At 42.2% G+C, this 16,344-nt stretch overlaps 1 protein-coding gene across 8 annotated transcripts in view; it reads left to right on the top strand.

Moving 5' to 3' along the window:
- The window catches only part of LOC110537500 (protein FAM222B), a 94,399-nt gene that overhangs the window by 2,041 nt on the left and 76,014 nt on the right, over positions 1–16,344 (top strand). For 2 of the 8 annotated variants that reach the window (XM_021623587.2, XM_021623583.2), the window contains exon 1: positions 3,852–4,100. The exons of 4 other annotated variants lie outside the window; for them this stretch is intronic. The gene's annotated coding sequence lies outside the window, so the exon portion shown is untranslated. Of the gene's footprint in view, positions 1–3,850; positions 4,101–4,797; positions 5,873–16,344 lie in introns of those variants that run through there. 2 more of the 8 variants (XM_021623590.2, XM_021623586.2) reach the window with 2 other exon arrangements.

Genomic DNA, 16,344 nt, shown 5'->3' with positions numbered 1-16,344 from the left:
TATCAATTGTAGAGCCCATGTTGCCATTTAAAGTGCACTTGGAATAATGTCATAGAAGATCAAATCAAATCAAATGTTATTTGTCACATACACGTGTTTAGCAGATGTTATTGCGTGTGTAGCAAAAATGCTTGTGTTTCTAGCTCTAACAGTGCAGTAATATCTAACGGTTATATCTAACAATTTCACAACAATAAACACAAATCTAAAGTAAAGGAATGGAATTAAGAATATATAAATATTGAGCGAGCAATGTCAAAGTGGCATAGACTTAGATACAGTAGTATAGGGATATAATAAAGTATATACATATGAAATGAGTAATGCAAAATATGTAAACATTATTAAAGTGACTAGTGTTCCATTAGAGGCATTAACCTCTAATGTGCTAGTGGTGGCTATTTAACATAATTTAACAGTCTGATGGCCTTGAGATGTTTTTCAGTCTCTCAGTCCCAGCTTTGATGCACCTGTACTCACCTTGCCTTCTGGATGATAACGGGGTGAACAAGCAGTGGCTTGGGTGGTTATTGTCCTTGATTATCTATTTTCTGTTCTGGTTCATTTTCCAATTCATTCAAACTATCTATCTTGCATCTGTAATGTTTGATAGCAGTAATGTTTCTTAATTGTCATTGACAATGGAGCCTGGAACCTTCCCCAAAACATACAGGGAATTCCATTCCTCCTATGTTGACTCCAGGCGGAAAGTAACTTATGTCACATCAAATTTACCCAGAATCTCCTATAGCAGTCAGACTAGCATTAGATGTGAAGTAACAGGCAGGTGCTAGAGTGATGCTGTCAACCTTGCTGCTGGTGAGGAATAACAAAGTTGATGATAAAATAAGCTTGCGACATGAGCATGTCAAGAGGGAGCTGTAGGAGAAGGCAGGTAGGGAGCTGCCAATGCAACCGCGCATTCACCAATCCATTACAGATGATTGCAGTCAGTAACACAACACAGCAGCTGCAACTGCCACATCCTCTATAAGGCCTTCATCAAAATACTTTTAAAGTAATGATTTAGCCCCCACCACCACTGAAAAAAACACCCACCAGGTCACATACTGTAGATGCTCAGATTTTTAAAAAGTTTTTATTTAACCTTTATTTAACTAGTCAAGTCAGTTAAGATCAAATTCTTATTTACAATGACGGCCTAAAGAAAAAAGTAATAGTCAATCTAGACTTGCAATCAATAGGACTTGTCTGTGAGGTGGATCGATAATGCCCCCCTTTCAAAAATCATCAATCATGTCGGCTGTGAATTTAAAAAGCGTAATTAGGTACAGTGTTCTTAAACATCCTGTATTGACATTCTTCTGGGGCAGGAGAAAAGACACCATTCTGCATCATTAACTTTACTATGGCCTGATGGTGCCCACTGCTGTGCTGCTACTTCTCCATCCCCAGCTGACGCCACTGTGATTGGGCTTTCAGACAGAGCTCTCCCCCCTGGGCCCTTCTCACTTGATGGAGGTGGTGTGTGGATGTAGTAAGGCTTGCAGGCTAGGCAGGATTTGGCTTGGGGCATTGTAATAGTCTGGTCTGGATGATAACCAAGGCATTTCCATGTCTCATAGAATCTATATGGATCCTAAATAGACACATACAATCAATTATATCATATACTTGCTAATTATTATCATTTATGGTAAAGAAGTATTGCTGATTCAAATCACCATTCAATATTTAAAAAATGTTGCCTATGTAACTTGTTTTGTTGTTGTCTTTCCCCCAGCGGAAAGATAATAATTCCTATATCACAAATGTATCATTACCTGCCTCTCAACAGGCATGATGGCAGGCATGATGGTATATATACTATACAATGGAATGATACATTCTCTCAATGTATGCCATTTTCTCCAAGCTTCAAAATGGTATCAATAATGGGGGAGCAGCAGGCAGGTGGGTGGATGTAAAGGGGTAATTTATTTGTTTCAGATATACAGTACCAGTCAAAAGTTTGGACACACCTACTCATTCAAGGGTTTTTCTTTATTTTTACTATTTTCTACATTGTAGAATAATAGTGAAGACATCAAAACTATGAAATAACACATATGGAATCATGTAGTAACCAAAAAAGTGTGAAACAAATCAAAATATATTTTAGATTTTTCAAAGTAGCCACCCTTTGCCTTGATGACTTCATTGCACACTCTTGGCATTCACTCAACCAGCTTCATGAGGAATGATTTCCAACAGTCTTGAATGAGTTCCCACATATGCTGAGCACTTGTTGGCTGCTTTTCCTTCACTATGCCCAAACCTCATCCCAAACCATCTCAATTTGGTTGAGGTCAGGGGATTGTGGAGGCCAGGTCATCTGATGCAGCACTATCACTCTCCTTCTTGGTCAAATAGCCCTTAAATAGCCTAGAGGTGTGTTGGGTCATTGTCCTGTTGAAAAACAAATGATAATCCCACTAAAGCGCAAACCAGATGGGATGGCGTATCGCTGCAGAATGCTGTGGTAGCCATGCTTGTTAAGGGTGCCTTGAATTCTAAATAAGTCACAGACAGTTTCACCAGCAAAGCACCCCCACACCATCACACCTCCTCCATGCTTCACAGGGGGAACCACACATCCTATTCTTTTCTTGGGACTTGTTTCAGGTAGAAGATGTCCCTAATCACAGTTCTAGAACCAACTAAGCCTAACCCTATCAAAACCTTAATCCATTATTTGGAAAATAAACCTAACTGATCTTAGATCAGTGCCTGGGAAAAACTTCCAGCCAGAAGACTGACTTGGCTGAGAAGGGTGTAATTGCAGATCGCAATTAGGGGTGTTTTCTGATATAGGCGTTTCTTGATATTAAGTTACACCCATTGATGCTCGCCATTAGTCAGTGGCCATTTTTTTCGCGGTGACAACAGTTTTTGACAACCGAGGTATTGTAGCTAATGATGTGTATAAACCTTGGATGATTGACAGGAGGCATTGTATTGAAGCCACCGCATAGCCATCTTGGTACTATTGGAAGCTATAGAAATGCATTTATTAATATCTACATTCTGTTTTTTGACATGTATATTCTAATACAGACACCTTAATGCATACTTTGAAATTATATTATGTGAGCTTATATAATTATATGCACATTGTATGCACATTAGTATGCTCACATTTTTTTTTCTCATAGTATTTTTTTAGAGTACAAATGTTGCTGTCCCCACTACAAAAAAGGACTTAAATACATGTAATGTTTTCCTTTAAACATTTAATTCAAATACTGTAGAATTACATTCATTCCTATGGAGGACTGCTCCTACTAAGGAGTTCCAATATGGCCGACCGGGGCTTAAAAGTTCTCAATGGCCAATACATAGCCTCAGCAATCCAGTGTTTTATATATGTCATCGATTGTAGTTTAGTCTAACCAAAGAGGAACAGGAAAAGAAAGGCCCAACTCGGCGGAACCGCTTTGTGGACAAAGACTCCCATTGTTAGGGCGGAGAGACATGTATCTTGTCAGTATATCCATAATATTTAGCCTAACCCTGACCCTTTTCCTAAACTTAACCTCAGTCTCCTAATCTGCCATGGCTAATTCACCTAACCTGTTACGTTAATTATCCTAACCTGGCACCTTAGTTATCCTAATCTGCTAGCTATGTAAACAAAATTCACCTAACCTGTTATATGTTAATTATCCTAACCTGGCACCTTTTTTATTTATTTTTTATTTTTATTTAACTAGGCAAGTCAGTTAAGAACAAATTCTTATTTTCAATGACGGCTTAGGAACAGTGGGTTAACTGCCTGTTCAGGGGCAGAACGACAGATGTGTACCTTCTCAACTCAGGGGTTTGAACTTGCAACCTTCCGGTTACTCATAACACCGGAACTGACCAATGGCAGGTATCAATGGGCGTTTCCTGATATCAGGGAACACTCATATCAAGAAACGCCCACAATTGTGGTCTGCAATTACACCATATTGACTTGGCTGGGTGCTGAGAAAGTTGCGCATGCGCCGGAAGTTGCTGCCGCAGACAGCAGCAGTCCAACAGCAAAAAAATCTGTTTTTGAATTTGTAAACCATGATGATTTTTTAAGCAATGCCTTTCGAGGAGGTACATGGAGAGTAAGTATTTCTATCTAATATGAGATTTCATTCATCATTGGAAGGTAATTACTTGTCATAAATGTGTGCAAAGCCGAGACGGCAACAAAGGAGTCATTCTAACGTTAGCTATCAATCCGCTAGCTGTGTTTCATTAGTTAACATTAGCTAGCTGCGAGTTATCAATAGCCAGCAGTTAGCATGCTATTGCAATAGCAATTCATTTGATTAAAAGCCTCTCCTTTGTTCAAATAACTCTGAATTTAAGGTTTTGGCATAACGAGAGACTTCAGTTTTCACTATTGAATGTGTCAACTAGCCCGCATTATGTCAGTTAACTAATGTTGATGATATGTCAATCATAATTGAATGGACTGTAAGATGGCTATACAATGAGGCTAAACTGTTACCTTTTACATTATATTCTAACTAAATTAATTATGCATTATCTTACGTTACCTAACAATTTTGTGTTACATGTGCCATCTAACTATCCAGCGTAATCAATTGGTTAACTAGAATATCAGGAATGTCTTTACTTTGCCTTTCTTTATTGTGCCACTAGCTAATTGCTTTCAATTAGACGCAGGTTGATTTTCATTTCGCTGATTAACGAGTCAACTATGTAGTTTACAAGCCTGCCACCTCCTTCAAATATTATCATCTCGGCGAGGGGTGAATAGCGGTTGTGTTGTTCTATTGTGGGGGATGGATATTGAATTGATTGCCAGCTTTCTACATTTGGACAACCTGCCGCTGGTGGGTGGTCCAGATCGAATTTGTTGTGCGTATAGTAGGCAGTGTGGGGCCCCATTGCTGTGCTCCTTTGATCAGACTCCGAATCATCCAGTAGCCATCCAAGAGAGAAATTAGTAAACCTTTTATGTGGGGTCTGTTTCTGTGGGGTGGAGGCTGAGCGAGAGACTGGAGAAGCACCTGACTTGGCTAATAACAGTGGCCTTTGAAACAAGACAGGGGGCGGGTATGCGTCAATGACACCATATCGCGATTGATCTGACAATCAACAAGCGGTTTGGACATGTCAGCAAGTGTTATCATTTTGTATGGCTTTTTTTCCTATGTTCTATAATGGCTACTATGCCTCTTTCATAGACAGACTCTCAGTATTGTTGCATTCTTGCTGTTCAGCCCGACTAAAATCTACCTCGACAACGCAGCTTTTTAGTTGTATCTCTTTACACATCAGCATATTATTAGTTTGTGCAGGATGAGTCCAAGGTAAACACTGGTGGAGTTCGTTTTGCAAGGCATGGTGCCCTGGGTGGATGGAGTTTGTACATTTTAGACAGTTCCATTGGTCGTTAAGTGAAATCTCCACCTCATCTTGCACAAACCAGTGAGAGGTTTGGTAAGGTAACAAAAGGTTTACATCATGCTCATCTGGCAGCCACACGACCTTGCGCACGGAATCCCTACTCTTTTTACATTGGAGAAAGCTATTTGATTGGTAAACATGCTGGCAGTCTTACTGATTCGACGAGATCCAATCGGGATGAACCAAATTGTGACTTCCGGGTTGATGAGGGAAAAAATGGTACATATATATGGGCAGAGTTGAGGGAGAGAAAGGGGGATGTTTCAGCCTGTGTGCCTCGGCAGATCTGGTTTAGGTGGCTCCTCCTTACAAAGTGTGGATTTTATTTTGCTGCAATTCTGAAAATCTATTACGATGCATTGTTAGCAGATGGGATCTTTGCTGTATTTGTGCGGATTCATCAAATACCACCCATGATCAATTGGAGCCTGGAGTAACGTTACGTTTTTGTCAAATGGTCAGTTTTATTCTGTTACTGCTCAGCTACTTGTGCTGTCAAAATAACATCTCAGTTTTGCACTGTCTTGTGTAATGGGATGTAGGCCAATTGCTGTTGCGTCATTATTCTGATTAACGGTTGTCTTTTATGCAATGTTGCAGAACCACTGCAGTTTATAATAGTGTAATACATCTGTGATTTAATGTCAGTGGTGATGACATGGGGTGTGATTTGTCACTAATGTACAGTTGCTGATCACAAATTAAAATGTCAGTGTCCTCCAAGAGGTTGTATAATGTAGCCGTGTTATGTCCTGTCCTTACTCGTGGAGTCTGGCACTTCTTTAAAGTTAATTTCCTTTGCCGACTGCCAGAGTGGTTATTTAATTTACGACAGAGAAGATCTAATCATTCTGCTCTCTGATATCTTCTGCTTACTCTGTCAAAAATGAGAGCTTGACATTAGTTCGCCCGAGAGTGCTGCTTTACATCATTGCGCAGTTGCCCTACATTTTCCAAAGGGTGAATAATTACATTTCAGACCCTTGTTTCCTGAGAAACGCAGGCTCCTTGACTCAGTGCAATTATCGAGTATTGTAAGGGATAATTTTGTTGTCTGGGTGCTATGTTTCCATCACAATGAAGAGCCATTAAAGTGATTTAACGTTCTTCAATGAATCCCAGACAGTTTTGTCTTGATGCTCAAGAGTCAAGACTATTACATTCGTGATGCTGTACTACTCCGTTTGTTCTCATTTCAAGTTTAGAATGATGACGGCTCAATGGTTGGACTAGGACACGTATAGAATGGAAATGTGGTCTAAATTTGCTTTAATGTATTAAAACATCTTGATGAGAAAATGAAAATATTATTTTCCCCACTCATATACATTATCATATTATTGAGCATATCATTCATCATATTATTTTCTTTACAGGCTCTGCTCTTTCAAATAACATTGCTTTGTAACAATGCATTCATTGTGAAGAGAGGGTGGCTAGATAAATGGTCTCTCATTTCGAAAAGGCATTGTTCTCAAGTGCAAAGCACCACAATGCATGGGGACCTATGCATGTACTAATTAGCCAATGCAAGAAGACACCATACTGGCTTTATAAGTGTTATCTAATGTTCATGTTTAATTGACCTGCAAGTGCAACATGACTTTAGCTGAGAGCAAATAAAGAGGAAAGCATGTTTGTCAATGGTTTTTTTTCATTAATCCACTTCAGCCTGGCGGAGCAATATAGTGGATATTAATCAAAGTGTGTAGAGTGGTTTAAATAAGAGGGCAGAAATGATTGGCTAAAATCTCAAACCATGTAGCCTAAACTTTTGTTAATGAATTTGACTGACATATTCCCATATAAAGTCTACATGGTTTTAGTGTCAAATAAGTTTTAAGGAAACTTGAAAGCAATTGGTGAGATATTTGACAATGAGGCTAATTTTGAAAATGAGAAACTTCAAGCATCCAATGGGATTAATTTGCCATGATACTTAGCTCTAGATCAGGGATGGGCACATTTGGTTGTCGCCACAAAAAAATCTGAACTCATCATGAGAGGCTGCAGTTACTCACGGTTCTGCTTGCTTGCTTACCCCCCCAAACACTTATTTAGTGGCCCCCCTCTTGACAGAGGAGAGAATAAATAATACAAATAAAAGTTTGTTCATTTCATGCAATTCTACACTTTGCCATGGGGGTGTAGAGAAAATGTTGCAGTTTTAAAGCAAGTTTTAAAGCAGTTTGCTTCAATTCTTCACATTTTCCCATGGTGAAGAGAAGATTTACCAATTTCGTAACTCATTTCATGCAATCATACTCATTTTGCCATGGAGCGGAGAGGAAAATGTGCTGTTTTACAGCACATTTCCTGCAATTCTATAAATTTTGCCATAGGGTGGAGAGAAATATTTGCCGTTTTTAATATGATCGCTGATTGAGACTGACAAAAAAAATCTTTGGGGGGGCCCCCCGGCTGGTAATTCGACCACGATAACAATTTTAGATAGTCAATTAGCCCATATACCGATTTTGTTTTCAGATTTCTATCAGTGAATGACATAACAAGAGAGACTGCGATGTACAACCAACTTTCGAAATTGCTCCTCGTGAATGTATTCTTTCATGTCATACTCTTTCAACAGTAAGTTGAGACCCGGGGGGGGGGATTAATCCGAGGGCCTTCAAAAGGGGCTCATGCGGGCCGCCAGTTGCCCATCCCTGCTCTAGATCTGACCTAATATTCAGCTGTTGCTAATGTATTTAATAATAGGTAATTGTAAGTGAAGATGATTGTTGCCTTCAGAGTGTGAATCAGGTACACTACATCTGTGAACATTTTATGCTTCAAAAGATTCTGTACTGAGGTCAAAATGTAGGCAAGGCCTATAGAATCTTCATGCATACTCATTTTAAGCGGTGGCAATGGAACACCGGATTACATCAAAGCCATGCTTAATTTTTCTGAGACCTCCGAGTTCTAGGCAATGAAAAACAGATCACAGACAACTTGAGTCACTTTTCTGATGTTTCAGCTGATTAAGATGCATTGATTAGTGGCAATTAGCATTCAGCACCCGCCAGTTTACTGTGAAATACAGTAGCAAAAAAACAGATTTTTATGTTGCAAGAATTTTCTGTGTGGAATGAGCCACTTGGCTGCTTATCATTTTGTTTTATTTTAAGCCAGTCATTTGATGTTGCGTTTTAGAGGCAAATTAACATTTTCTCCGAAACAATGTACGCTACCAACACAATCACATTTTATCATCCTTTCAAAATTCTAGGAGAGGTTTTGAATGTTAAATCACTTACAGGTGTCTGTTTTGGTTTTGTGCTCATAAGATATTTTCTGTTTGCATAGCAGATGGCCTCAGGTGACTTGTCTTGTCTTACATGACTAACATTTTTGGAATTATCATCCATTTGCACAGCGAGGCTACAGGCCACCCTCTTTTCCTGTACAGGAAGGTATTACGAATCTGATCTCTGAGGTGGCTACTAGCTAGTGTCATTATTAACCCACCTCTGTTGAGCTCAGATCTCCAGCACAGCTGTCAAACCACTGTACCCCACATTCACCACACTTGAGTCCCTGCGCTTTTGGAGAAAGACTAGCTGTCAAGCCACACTGTGTTTTCTCATCTGTACCAGACTGGGAACGGGGGTAGGTCAGGGTTTCTTAAACTTTTTCAGCCTGGGACCCAAATGAGAAATTCTGTGTTTTCCTGGGACCCAAGCACATGAAAACATGCTCCTTTCTGGGGGTCAACCTCACAGGCAAAGCGTTTTAGTGGCCCACCCTCTTGACGGAGGAAAGAGAAATTAAAGTTAAAGGCCTACTTAGGGAAATTGTGCAAGGAGGACGTTTATCTACTTCCCCAGAGTCATATGATCTCGTGGATACCATTTGTGTCCAGTATGAAGGAAGTTTGAGTTACAGTGCATTCGGAAAGTATTAAGACCACTTGTCTTTTTCCATTTTTTTTTTTTACTATACAGCCTTATTCTAAAATAATCTCAGCTCACTGGTCACCATAGCAGCACCCACCCGTAGCATGAGCTTCAGCAGGTACATCTCACTGGTCACCCCCAAAGCCAATTCTTCCTTTGGCCGCCTTTCCTTTTTATTTTTTATTTCAGCTTTATTTAACCAGGTAGGCTAGTTGAGAACAAGTTCTCATTTACAACTGCGATCTAGCCAAGATAAAGCAAAGCAGTGTGACACAGACAACAACACAGAGTTACACATGGAATAAACAAACAAGCCTATAACACAATAAACATGTCAATGACACATTAGGGGGGAAAAAAGAAAGTCTATATATATATATATAGTGTGTGCAAAAGGCATGAGGAGGTAGGTGATAAATAGGCCATAGGAGCGAATAATTACAATTTAGCAGATTAACACTGGAGTGATAAATGAGCAGATAATGATGTGCAAGTGGAGATACTGGTGTGCAAAAGAGCAGAAAAGTAAACAAAAACAGTATGGGAATGAGGTAGGTAGATTGGGTGGGCTATTTACAGATGGACTATGTACAGCTGCTGTGATCGGTTAGCTGCTCAGATAGCTGATGTTTAAAGTTGGTGAGGGAGAATAAAGTCTCCAACTTCAGCAACATTTTTAGTTTTTTTGTTTTGTGCAATTTGTTCCAGTCACTGGCAGCTCAGAACTGGAAGGAAAGGCGCCCAAATGAGGTGTTGGCTTTAGGAATGATATATGTGAGATATACCTGCTGGAACGTGTCCTATGGGTGGGTGTTGTTATCGTGACCAGTGAACAGAGATAAGGCGGAGCTTTACCTAGCATAGGCTTATAGATGACCTGGAGCCAGTGGGCCTGGTGACAAATATGTAGCGAGGGCCAGCCTACTAGAGCATACAGGTCGCAGTGGTGGGTAGTATAAGGTGATTTGATAAGAAAAAAGGATGGCACTGTGATAAACTGCATCCAGTTTGCTGAGTAGAGTGTTGGAGGCTATTTTGTAAATGACATCGCTGAAGTCGAGGATCGGTAGGATAGTCAGTTTTACTAGGGTAAGTTTGGCGGCGTGAGTGAAGGAGGCTTTGTTGTGAAATAGAAAGCCGATTCTAGATTTGATTTTGGATTGGAGATGTTTAATATGAGTCTGGAAGGAGAGTTTACAGTCTAGCCAGACAGCTAGGTATTTATAGTTGTCCACATATTCTAGGTCGGAACCGTCTAGGGTGGTGATGCTAGTCGGGTGGGCGAGTGCGGGCAGCGAACGGTTGAAAAGCATGCATTTGATGTTACTAGCGTTTTATGAGCAGTTGGAGGCCACGGAAGGAGAGTTGTATGGCATTGAAGCTTGCCTGGAGGGTTGTTAACACAGTGTCCAAAGAAGGGCCAGAAGTATACAGAATGGTGTCGTCTGCGTAGAGGTGGATCAGGGAATCGCCCGCAGCAAGAGCGACATCATTGATATATACAGAGAAAAGAGTGGGCCCGAGAATTGAACCCTGTGTCACCCCCATAGAGACTGCCAGAAGTCCGGACAACATGCCCTCCGATTTGACACACTGAACTCTGTCTGCAAAGTAGTTGGTGAACCAGGCGAGGTAGTCATTAGAGAAACCAAGGCTATTGAGTCTGCCGATAAGAATAAGGTGATTGACATAGTCGAAAGCCTTGGCCAGGTCGATGAAGACTGCTGTTGTCCGGGGTTGTAGTAGCCAGGAGGAAGGCAATTTTTGATTATCATGGATTTATCACGGTGACCTTGTTACCTAGCCTCAGTGCAGTGGGCAACTGGGAGGAGGTGCTCTTGTTCTCCATGGACTTTAGTGTCCCAAAACTTTTTTTGGAGTTGGAGCTACAGGATGCAAATTTCTGCTTGAAAAAGCTAGCCTTGGCCTCCCGGGTGGCGCAGTGGTTAAGGGCGCTGTACTGCAGTGCCAGCTGTGCCATCAGAGTCCCTGGGTTCGCGCCCAGGCTCTGTCGTAACCGGCCGCGACCGGGAGGTCCGTGGGGCGACGCACAATTGGCCTAGCGTCGTCCGGGTTAGGGAGGGATTGGTCGGTAGGGATCTCCTTGTCTCATCGCGCACCAGCGACTCCTGTGGCGGGCCGGGCGCAGTGCGCGCTAGCCAAGGTTGCCGGGTGCACGGTGTAGCCTCCGACACATTGGTGCGTCTGGCTTCCGGGTTGGACGCGCGCTGTGTTAAGTAGCAGTACTGCTGGTTTGGTTGTGTATCGCAGGACGCATGACATTCAACCTTCGTCTCTCCTGAGCCTGTACGGGAGTTGTAGCAATGAGACAAGATAGTAGCTACTACAACAATTGGATACCACGAAATTGGGGAGAAAAATACTATTGCAGTCAGGTCTGGAGTGAATCAAGGGCTATCAAGGGTTCTTAGTTCTGCATTTTTTGAACGGGGCATGCTTATTTAAGAGGGTGAGGAAATTACTTTTAAATAACGACCAGGCATCCTCGACTGACGGGATGAGGTCAATATCCTTCCAGGATACCCGGGCCAGGTCGATTAGAAAGGCCTGCTCGCAGAAGTGTTTTAGGGAGCGTTTGACTGTGATGAGGGGTGGTCGTTTGACTGCGGATACAGGCAATGAGGCAGTGATTTCTGAGATCCTGATTGAAAACAGCAGAGGTGTATTTGGAGGGCAAGTTGGTCAGGATAATGTCTATGAGGGTGCCCATGTTTATGGATTTAGGGTTGTACCTGGTGGGTTCCTTGATGATTTGTGTGAGATTGAGGGTATCTAGCTTAGATTGTAGGACTGCCGGGGTGTTAAGCATATCCCAGTTTCGTTCACCTAACAGAACGAACTCTGAAGCTAGATGGGGGACGATCAATTCACATATGGTGTCCAGGGCACAGAAGTAAGCGGAGGGAGGTCGATAGCAGGCGGCAACAGTGAGAGACTTATTTCTGGAGAGATTCATTTTTTAAATTAGAAGTTCGAACTGTTTGGTTATAGACCTGGAAAGTATGACAGAACTTTGCAGGCTCTCTCTGCAGTAGATTGCTACTCCTCCCACTTTGGCAGTTCTATCTTGACTGAAAATGTTGGTTGGGTATGGAAATCTCAGAATTTTTGGTGGCCTTCCTAAGCCAGGATTCAGACACGGCAAGTACTTCAAGGTTGGCGGAGTGTGCTAAAGCAGTGAGTAAAACAAACTTAGGGAGGAGGCTTCTGATGTTAACATGCTTGAAACCAAGGCTTTTTTGATCAGTCAACAAATGAGTATGCCTGGGGACACGCAGGGCCTGGGTTTACCTCCACATCACCCGAGGAACAGAGGAGGAGTAGGATGAGGGTACGGCTAAAGGCTATCAAAACTGGTCGCCCAGAGCGTTGGGGACAAAGAATAAAAGGAGCAGATTGCTGGGCGTGGTAGAATAGATTCAGGGAATAATGTGCAGACGGGTATGGTGGGGTGCGGGTACAGCGGAGGTAAGTCCAGGCACTAAGTGATGATAAGAGAGGTTGTATCTCTGGACATGCTGGTTATAATGGGTGAGGTTACTGCGTGTGTGGGAGGTGGGACAAAGGAGGTATCAGAGGTCTGATGAGTGGAACTAGGGGCACCATTGTAAACTAAAACAATGATAACTAAGGTAAACAACAGTATACAAGGCATATTGACATTTGAGAGAGACATACAGCGAGGCTTAAGTAATCACAGGTGTTGATTGGGAGAGCTAGCTAAGACAATAACGGGCAGACAACAAAAGCTAATCAGCTAAAACAACAACAACAGGTAAAATGGCGATGATTGGGGAGAGAGGTTCGGTTAACTACACACAGAGCCTGAGTTCGGGGCTGGGGCCGACAGAGAAACAATTAATTCATTAATGGACAGTCCGGCAGGCATCAGCTATGTAGCCAAGTGATCATAGGGTCCTGGGTACAGCAATAGATGGAACAGGGAAGCCGCGGAGTAGTCGCTACCTCGCTAGCACACGGGCGACACGGCGTTTAAAGTTAGTAGCCCGGGGCTAGTAGGAGAGTCTGCTCTGACGTCTGACGGAGGCCGGTTGAAGGCACAGCGGATGGAGTATTCGTCAGCAGACCAGTCGTAGTGGTGCGCAGGGCGCCGTGTCGACAAAGGATCCAAGCCAGATGGCGAAAGAGGTATTGTAGTAATTTAGTTTGCTAGCCTGGAGATGCGTCTGGCTCACGGCCCACTATAGCCACTTGGTAGCTGCGGTGATCCGGTGCCAAGGTCCAGAGCTTACGGCAAGGATCCGTTGGAGTAGTGGATTCTAGACGTGTTTGGGTGGAGTCCAGGTGAACAACTGAGTAGGCAGGGAGGTGGGCCTCAGGGATAGCTTCTGTGCTGGGTAACTCGGTGAGTGCTAGCTAGCGTTGAATATCAGGAGTAATGGTCCAGGGATTACGGCAGGAATCCGGCGTTGTAGTGGAGAAACAGTCCGATACTGGTAGGCTGGCGGGTATTATCCAGGCTAAAAAAAAGTCTGGTATCTGTGCAGAAGATGAAGGCCTCTAACAATGACTAAATAGCGTGTAGCTAATTAACTGGTTAGCTTCTGATGGCTAGGTGGTAATAGCTGTTCCGTCTCACATTTGGTGATGCAGGTTACCGGAAGGTATAATTGAATTAAAATGGAAAAGAGATATATGAAAAATACAAAGGTACACGAGAGGACGAACAAACAAAACACGTCTGCACTGCTACACCATCTTGAGGAAAAAAAGACCAGGCAAAACTGCTGCCAATGACTGGAACGAACTGCAATGCTCATACAGTGAAACTGGAGACTCATACAGTATCTCCCTCACTAACTTTAAGCACAAGCTGTCTGAGCAGCTCACAGATCACTGCACCTGTACATAGCCCATCTGTAAATAGCCCATCCAACTACCTCATCCCCATACTTTATTTATTTATCTTGCTCCTTTGCACCCCAGTATCTCTACTTGCGCATTTATATAAATCGATATCTATCTGTCTATATATATATATATATATTTCTGCACATCTACCATTCCAGTGTTTAATTGCTATATTGTAATTACTTCGCCTCCATGCCCTATTTATTGCCTTACCTCCCTTATCCTACCTCATTTGCACATACTGTATATAGACTTTTTCTACTGTATTATTGACTGTATGTTTTTTTATTCCATGTGTAACTCTGTTGCTGTATGTGTCGAACTGCTTTGCTTTATCTTGGCCAGGTCGCAGTTTCAAATGAGAACTTGTTCTCAACTAGCCTACCTGGTTAAAAAAAGGTGAAATAAAAAATTGTCCTGTTGTAAGGTGAACCTTCGCCCCAGTTTGAGGTCCTGAAGGCTCTGGAGTAGGTTATCAAGGATCTCTCTGTACTTTGCTCCGTTCATCTTTCCCTCAATCCTGACTAGTCTCCCAGTCCCTGCTGCTGAAAAACATCCCCACAGCATGATGCTGCCACCATGCTTCACCATAGGGATGGTGGCAGGTTTCCTCCAGGCGTGATGCTTGGCATTCAGGCCAAATAGTTCAATCTTAGTTTCGTCAAACCAGAGAATCTTGTTTCTCATGGTCTGAGAAATGTCAATATGCCTTGTATACTGTTATTTAGCTTAGTTATCATTGTTTTAGTTTATGTGCAAACTCCAAGCGGGCTGTCATGTGCCTTTTACTGAGGAGTGGCTTGTCTGGCCACTCTACAATCAAGGCCTGATTGGTGGAGTGTTGCAGAGATGGTTGTCCTTCTGGAAGGTTCTCCCCTCTCAACAGAGGAACTCTGGAGCTCTGTCAGAGTGACCATCGGGTTCTTGGTCACTTCCCTGACCAAGGCCCTTCTCCCTCGATTGCTCAGTTTGGCCGGGCGGCCAGCTCTAGGAAGAGTCTTGATGGTTCCAAACTTCTTCCATTTAAGAATGATGGAGGCCACTGTGCTCTTGGGGACCTTCAATGCTGCAGAAATGTTTTGGTACCCTTCCCAAGATCTGTGCCTTGATACAATCCTCTCTCGGAGCTCTACGGACAATTCGCTCAACCTCATGGCTTGGTTTTTAGACAGGTGCGTGTCTTTCCAAATCATGTCCAATCAATTGAATTTACCACAGGTGGACTCCAAGTTGTAGAAACAACTTGATCAATGATCAATGGAAACAGGATGCACCTGAGCTCAGTTTTGAGTATCTTAGCAAAGGGTCTGAATACTTATGTAAACAAGGTATTTCTGGGTTTTTTTATATAAACATTTGCAAAAATATCTAAACCTGTTTTCGCTTTGTCATTATGGGGTATTTATTGTGTGTAGATTGATATACATTTAATCAGTTTTAGAGTAAGGTTGGAACGTAACAATGTGGACTAAGTCAAGGGGTCTGAATACTTTCCGAATGCACTGTAGTTCCAGGAGCCAATGCTAACTAGCGTTAGTGTAACTACCTCTAACTTCCCTCATTGCCAAAATCCTGAAGTATCCTTTTTAATTTCCTGTAATTCTACACATTTTGCCATGGTATATAGAGAAAATAATGCTCTTAAAGCAAGTTTCTACACATTTTGCGACGGGGCAGAGACGAAATGATGCAATTTTATAAAATAAATTATGCAATTCTACCTATTTTGCCATGGGGGCATAGAGGAAAACATTTTCAGCTTTACAGATAATTGCCTGCAATTCTACACATTTAGTCATGACTTATGCCATATTAATGATATTTGTGTGATGAGTGACTAACCAAATCAATGGTGGCCCCCTGGAAGTTTGTGGCCCCCTCGAAGTCAGTGCCCCTGGGCTCGTGCCCTGCTTGCCCGTTCGGTATTCACCATGATTACTTCAAGTTTAGATAGCTGGCTAGACTAATTTACCAATCAGTTGTTGTTTTTTTAGCTGACATGGCTAATTCTTTTATGACTTCAGTTTCTCTTGTTATGTCAGTCACTGACCGAGGCACAACCACATGTCGAAATTGCTAATTGTATTTGAATATTCTAACTCTCGGGATCTCAACTTACCTACCCAATGTCGTGACC

Source organism: Oncorhynchus mykiss, chromosome 12, assembly GCF_013265735.2.
Source record: "Oncorhynchus mykiss isolate Arlee chromosome 12, USDA_OmykA_1.1, whole genome shotgun sequence".
Lineage (NCBI taxonomy): Eukaryota > Metazoa > Chordata > Actinopteri > Salmoniformes > Salmonidae > Oncorhynchus > Oncorhynchus mykiss.
The sequence above is the reverse complement of the archived record's forward strand: the minus strand, read 5'-3'. Positions and strand labels throughout refer to the sequence as shown.